The sequence below is a fragment of the Sinocyclocheilus rhinocerous genome, unplaced genomic scaffold (genome assembly GCF_001515625.1).
Source record: "Sinocyclocheilus rhinocerous isolate Xijiao unplaced genomic scaffold, SAMN03320098_v1.1 scaffold785, whole genome shotgun sequence".
In the NCBI taxonomy this organism is placed as follows: Eukaryota; Metazoa; Chordata; class Actinopteri; order Cypriniformes; family Cyprinidae; genus Sinocyclocheilus; species Sinocyclocheilus rhinocerous.
Genome location: NW_015660521.1, coordinates 1,117,368 through 1,125,341, shown reverse-complemented (window position 1 = coordinate 1,125,341; position 7,974 = coordinate 1,117,368). Strand labels below are relative to the sequence as shown.

The 7,974-nt window shown below is 36.1% G+C and overlaps 1 pseudogene; it reads left to right on the top strand.

Annotated features, from left to right (window-relative positions):
* The window catches only part of LOC107725328 (PHD finger protein 19-like), a 41,061-nt pseudogene that overhangs the window by 7,150 nt on the left and 25,937 nt on the right, over positions 1 to 7,974 (top strand).

Below are 7,974 nucleotides of genomic sequence, written 5' to 3'. Positions count from 1 at the left end.
TGGTCTGATTTTAGCTTTGTGAATGAGACGCAAATGTCACTCTCTGACAGCAGGTGGCACTAATGGAACAGCAGGTATTTATAGGCTGCTGCCCCTTTAAGACCGAATGCACGGATCCAATATAATGATGCACAGGAGATTTCTTTCTCCACTGTTTATGTTCACTTAAGACATAACCGACTGTGTTTACGAGAATACTTGCAGAGACAATTATTTTGAGATAATATTGTGTGTATGTGTTCATTCAGAAGCAAGGATACGCAAAAGAGGAATCAATTCTGTGTACGCGCATTGTCTGAAACGTGGCTCCCTGTGCGCACTTTGAATGAGTGCTCGCAGAAACCAGCGCGCTAGCTCCGAATGCGCGTGAATGTTTTAAAACGCTTGAATGTTTAAATCGGCAAGACTTAGAAACAAGTGCAAACGATCAACTACGATCTGTTTCACCCCTACAAGCGAGTGAACAACGCGAATCAAGTTAGGAATTTTATATCACTATTCAATCAAGATAGCCCGTCGGGCAGGGCGGTGATACATTTTGGTAGCCCGACTGGAAAAAACAATAGGACGTCGGGCTAGCGATTTTGTGAGCCCTGAACTGGAAATCGAAAAGAATCGGAATCGGAATCGATAAAATTCAAACGATACTCAACCCTACTCCTGGGACATGGCAACATGAAGCATTGGAATTACGTTGTTATAGTGCTTGGAGCATTAACGGTATAGTTTACCCAAAAAATTTTATTTGCTGAAAATGTACTCACCCTCAGGCCATCCGAGACAGAGATGAGTTTGTTTCTTCATCCGAACAGATTTAGAGAAATTTATTTCACTTTTAGCATTATATCACTTGCTCACCAATGAATCCTCTGCAGTGAATGGGTGCCGTCAGAATGAGAGTCCAAGCAGCTGATAAAAACATCACAATAATCCAGTTAGAAATCCCCATGACTCCAGTCCATCAAATAACAGGTGTCTGTAATAAGCAAATCCATCATTAAGACATTTTAACTTCAAACTGTTGCTTCCGGCTAAAATACAATTCCTCCATCCATAATATTGCTTCCTCCAGTAAAACCGTGGTGTCGTCTGAATCAGGAGAGAAATATGCACAGATCAAGCACTGTTTACAAGGGAAAACAGTTCTAAACAAATACTTTGGTTGATTTTGATGTGAGAGGACAACAGGGAATGGTCTTTTTTACTGGAGGAAATGTTATTATAGATTTTGGCCAGAAGCGATGCTTTAAATTTAAAACGCCTTAATGATGGATTTGTTTTTTGCAAACACGCAGCTTTCCTCTTCACAAGACATTACCGATGGACTGGAGTCGTGTGGATTACTTGTAGATTATTGTGATTTTTTTTAATCAGCTGTTTGGACTCTCATTCTGACGGTACCCATTCACTGTAGTGGATGAGCAAGTGTTATAAAGCAAAATTTCTCCAAATCTGTTCTAATGAGAAATCAAACTTTTCTACATCTTGGGTGGCCTCAGGGTGAGTACATTTTCAGCGAATTTTCATTTTTGTGTGAACTATTTACTTAAGAACATATTATTTTTTTAAATGTATTTATTGAACATAGATCAATCAGATTTGGCACATACCCTATTCAAAGTGAAAAGACATGATGTACCTTACAAAGGACATTTAAAAAAAGGGATATGTCTTTCTTGCAAAAGAAAACCATACTGTGCTTTGAAAGCCCAGGATGTCCACTTTAAGATATACCAGATATATAAAACTGTGCCATTTGAAATTGCCAAAAATCAATGTTCCCTACAGAGGACAAAAATGAATTGCTAGGTCCCAGGAGTAAACATACAAGAGATGTTCATGATCCGATTGCATGCTCTATAGTCATGAATAATTTATTTGGCAAATATATATTGATGTTATTTACAATTTTGTTTGCGTTTCACAATACATACATTCCTTATTCTATTTCCCTATAGGTGAGCACCTCAAAACAGAGTTGCTTTGTGACGTTTGAAGACAACTCTAAGTTCTGGGTGCTTTGGAAAGACATACAGCATGGTAAGAGGTTGAGTGGAATACGAGTGGGATTTTTAATTTCAAAAGTAGCAGCAATAATTCATCAGCAAACTAGACATTTTGTTTGATATGTCAGTGTGTCCTATGAGATGTGTGTGTGTGACAGTGTGGTATTACTGCTTTGTGACGAGGTAACTGAAGCTTTATTCTCTCGCTCTCTTGCACAGCTGGGGTCCCTGGGGAAGAACCCAAATGCTCAGTGTGTTCTGACATGTCTCTGGTTCCTGGTAATGAAATTCTTATCTGCGGGAAGTGTGGAATAGGTGAGTCTGAGGCAGACATGGGCGCAGCCTGTATCCTAGCTCATCATGTAACACACCAAACCTGGATATATCACAGTAAAACAGCTTGTTTTTGCTTGGAGAAAGTAGTGATTCATTTTGAGGAACTATTGACTCAGTAACTCAGTTATTAGTGATGCTTGCATCACTCATACTATTACTCATACTTAGGGTTAAGGATTTGAACTTTTAGATTATTTGTATGCTAATGTACAGCTGACTGTTAGCAGACAAACTAATTTAAATTTAGATTTGGTCTCCTCCAGGAAAAGAAAATATTAGTGACTGATCTAGCACTTAGAGGTAGATACAAATGTGTCCAATAAAATGTCCAATTTGTCCAATACATTTTTATTATTAATAAAAGTAATAACTTCTTTGTTATTTGCTGTGGTAAATGAATGTATTACAGTACATCTGGACCAATAATAATAATAATAATAATTTTTTCTATTTTATGTGGGTTTGGGTGGGATGGCTGATGCTTATTCTGTTGGTGTCAACCACCTAGGATACACCCAAAACATCCTACCAACTACGTAGCCACATCCTGGCAGCCTAAATTGTAGTGGTGACCAAACCCATATCCATGTCTTTGGGACGACCTAATACATTTTCATTTTTTCATTTTATTGTAAAGTAATGCATTTGAACTATTTGCAAAAAAAAAAAGCTATTTTCTGAAAGGCTTTAAGGAAAGCCAGATAACCACATTCATTAAAATAATTCATAACAAGCACACATTCATTCTTATAGGGTAAGTTCATGGATTTTCAACCAGCGTTGTATTGTTACAATGTTGGTAGTATAAATAAATGAACAATGTGTATTAGGGTCATTCCGTATCAGCTCAACCAGAGGTCCCCGGCTCAAATTTTTGATTTTGCTAATATTTTTTTCTGAAGAACGATAAACATGTATAGTGATGAAAGCCAAAATATTAAATGCCATGGTATCTCTGGAACCAAACCATATAGGGCCTTAAAAATTAAGATGCTAAAAGAAAGGTTTAAGACCCCAAATCAAAAAAGACATTAAGACATCTTTAATACTTCTTGAGTTACAGGCCTGCAAACTTTGGAGAAAAAACTTGAAAAATGCTTTTTCCCCATTTTTGAACGGTCACCATTGGCACATAATGCAACAAAGATTGCTAAAGTGAACAGATTTTACTAACAGGCCTACTAATCTCTGTGTAAAAGTAACATTATGTACCCCCTGTAATTTGGCTCTGAATCTCAGGTGAAAATTGCCATTTTGACCCCCCTCTACAAAAAAGCGGACCACTCAGTAAATATTCATCCATGACATTTCATGACATCCATGACATTTATTGACATTCCATGACAATATTTTGGCTTTCATCACTAAACATGTATATCTTTCTTCAGAAAAAATATTAGCAAAATCAAAAATTTGAGCCGGGGAAGTTTCTGAAATTCGCTTGATTTGACACGGAATGACCCAATATTTTTCCATATTACCTGCACCAAGATATCCACATTTATTTGTCGGCAAAAGGCCACCATATCATTTAGTTGCACATTTTTGTATCCCATCTTGCAAATAGTCTGATTGAGCCCAGTGCATTAAGGGGGCTGAAGTTTTCCTAACTTTTTGCCACAGCCCTCTTTTCTCTGTTTTCTCTAGTCATGTAGCACGGATTAACAAAAAATTGCATTTATACTACATAGACAGCCAAGTTTTATTAAAACACCATGTTGTCAGCTGTGAATTGTCCCTTTAACCTTGTGCCTAATATGCTGAAATCTGTGAAAGTTGCTTGTTTCATCACATTAAATTGCAAGTTACACTACATGAATAACTAAAATGATGCTATATTTTTAATTTAAAATGACAAAATTTGACATAAAAGAGTAGTTTGCATTAGAGATAAGTGAGGCCGATGCGATAAGCATCTCGATACGATACGATACGTTAAAGATACATATGAAGCAGGTGCCGATGCAATGTGATGAATGCGATACGATACGATATGATACGATTCACCCCTATTATTATGATGCAGTGCGATCTGATTTCGATTCGATTCAAGTTCAGCACAATGCGATTCAATGCAATGCGATGCATTGGGAAAAAAATATGATGCTTTGCAATTCAATATGGTACAGATAGTTCGCTTTTATTTCTTTTGTTCAGACAGACAGCAAATCATAAATTAACTTCAGTGCCTTCTGACTTCTAACGCCCTGGTCTCCGTAGTGTTGTGATGCGTCATATTCACATAGCGGCAGTGGTGATGAGAGAACAGCTTGAGAAACAGTTTAGAGAGGAGAAATCAATCTACATATAAATATATCACATCTACTAATAATTATATATAAATAAATAGTTTTTTACCGATGCAGACATGTTAGAAACGATGCATCACGATACAAATGCCAACTTGTATCTGATGCACACTTTTTTAAATCGATGCATCGGATCGTTAACTTTTATGCCGTTGCACTGATATGAATCAGCGAATCTTACCATCCTTGGTTTGCATCAATTAGTATTGCTGTCGGTCATTTAACATTTCTATCATAAAAAGGTTTACAACAGAAAAACATTTCATATTCAGCTAATTGCTTCTTACTTTGCACTCTTTCAGCTGAAGCACTGTGCTGACATTTTGCGCGTAGCTTTTGTGAACAGTAAAGCCTGCCATTTTTGATTTGATTGACTCGATTTTAGTCTTTTTGAACGTGATGAATGCTGTTATTGTCATCTAACAACAAACAGAGTGGTGCAAAGCAGCATCAAGATGATCAAATATTGTGGGGGAGATCTGATTATTCAATGTCTGTGGTGGTTACGGCTCTGCAGCACTCGCAATTTCTTCAGAAAATGTGGAAATCTAGTAATATAAAAGTTGCTATGACTGCATGATGCAATGGCTGGGGAACTCTTCTGCCTGTGGATAAAACTGATTAACATGTACTTGTGATAATGTATTTTAAAAGACTGGAGTGGAAAATGTGGTACAATTTGCATTATAAACGCCATAGCGTCTACAAAGCAAATAGAGAACTATTCTGGGTGTCTTTGATGACTTTAAGGGGGTTTGGTAAGATTGCACTACAGTAATGACTCGCTGGGGACGCAGAAGTGGCTTTCTGAAGTCTCAAGGATTAGTGTCGACTTCAGCTCTGCTGTTCATATTTACACATCTGATTGAGTCTGAGTCGATCTGCTTTTTTTGTGCTAATATTTGTCCTCCATCCTTCTACATGCTTGCCTTGCATCTTCAGGCTATCACCAGCTCTGCCACTTGCCCCCAGTGGAGAGCTCAGCTGACATTCCTCCATGGTTCTGCAGGAAGTGCATTTTTGCTTTAGCTGTGAGAGTAAGTCCTTCATATACACTTTCCATATAAATGAATGGGGATCAGGGAGGCCGTGTTGCTGACGTGTGTTTCTTTATGTGGCAGAAAGGGGGAGCTCTGAAAAAGGGGCCAATCTCCAAAGCGCTGCTGAACATGAAGCAGGTGCTGCCCTATAATCCAGAGGAGCTGGAGTGGGACTCTTTGCATCGTACGAACCATCAGCAGTGCTACTGCTACTGCGGAGGACCCGGAGAGTGAGTCTGCCTCGTCTCTTCACTTTACTTTCTTTTTGTGTTCTTCCTTACTTTATTTATTTTCCTGCTAGAGGTCTAGGCATTTGGCCTCCATACTAAAAACTGATTCAGTGTAGCATACGCAGAGCAAAGCAAAACTGTAATGTACTGGGCATAACATCTGTCACATTGTTTGATAGCATTGGGACGTGTGATTAATTGTAGTGAAGTGGTTTATTTGTGTGTTTCGGTGAAGTAAAAGCAGTGAGGAGAGCGTGACAAATGCACTCACACATCTCTGCCTCGTGTGCTCGCTTGCTGTCTGCTCACTCAGCACAATCATTTTGATCAAAACAAAATTGTATGTTACGCAACCAACGACAGAACAGGGACTGTCACAAGATTGTTGAAAAATAAACAGTCCGTACACTGCTTCGGAACAGTAGTCATCGGATTATTATTAAAGAAATTGACTTTGCTGTGACACTGAATAGATGTCATAAAGTTAAACATACGTTAAACATACAGTAAGTTATATATTTTATGTTTTACTTACAATGACATTAACCAGAGCAGTGTTTTTACTGTAAACTACTAAACACTAAAATGACTTAAAACCATTTTATTATAATAATTAAAAGTAAGGTGAAAAAATAAAATATAAATGAAAGATGAAAAACCTAAAGATAAAAACTCATTTAAAGCTTAGAAATCTTATCTTGGCAGCAAACTGAAATAAAACAAGTTAAAGTACTACAATTACTAAAACTAAAGCTGAAATAAAAATAAATTGAAGCTAAACAGAAATATAAAAAATATTAGATAATTTAGACTATAGGAAATAAAAACGATTAGAGATTTTAAAAAAATGACAAAAGTATACTGTATAACAAACAAAAAACTGAAAATACAAACATAGAAGCCAGTTCAAAATATTAAATAAATAATAGTATCAAAATAATAATAAAATAACACTGAGAGTTATTTGTTATATGAGTATTTACTAACATTTGCTAACTGATATGATTCCTCTCTTCAGTACATTATTTTACTGAAAAAGAAAGGAAATTATGTATTTTGGTTTTTATGATGCCTTTGTGATCGGCTATAGTGATCTGTATTTGATGTTATCATTCAGTTCATGAAAATATTAAAGATGCTACCCTTATATCACCCAACCGTTATGTATTATAGCATTACTAAAAACACAAGTGTTGTATTAGTTGGTATTAAAAACAAAATATTACTACTGCGCATTGGTGCTATCTTGGTAATGCTGCGCTAATGGTTTTGCTATTGCTGCTGTTCTATACACACCATCCAAATGGAAAGAAAGAAGTTTGAGCATCACTCCCATCACACCACCAGTTTTGTTTGTACTGAAATGTAATTGGTCTGTTTAGGTCTTTGTGCTTTGTATCTGATAAGAAACATTCGACAGTTCATTTCTTATTCTCTGATTTTCCCATCAGGTGGTATCTGAAAATGCTGCAGTGCTTTCGCTGTGAGCAGTGGTTTCATGAGGCGTGTACGCAGTGCCTACAGGAGTCCATGATGTTTGGAGATAGGTGTGTACTGTACAGAGCTACAACGAAAGAACTTGCATCTTTGCATCAATATTCTGCCATCCTTTAGTATGGATTTCTCATCAATGAACTTCCCTGAAAAGCAATTGGCTTTATATCATTAAATATAATTAAAGTGATTTCGCCATGGCTGAGGGGAATTTTTAGGCACAACCTGAAAGTAGAGCACCTAAAACCTGCCTAAAATCATTGTAATGCGCAATCTTAAGTGGCATACTGGTTTTATAAAAGGGCAACAACAGTAATATGATAAAACAAAACAATATCAATATATCTTTAAATAGTTAAATTATATTAAATATTCAGAAAATATTAAATATTTGAATTATTATCATGTAAATAATCAAAATAAACAATGATTAAATATTTAAAATTGAATAAATATTTGGAATATATTATATATTTAAATTATATTAAATATTTAAATAATCAAAATAAACAATGATTCAATATTTAAATTATATGAAATGTTTGGATTATATTATATA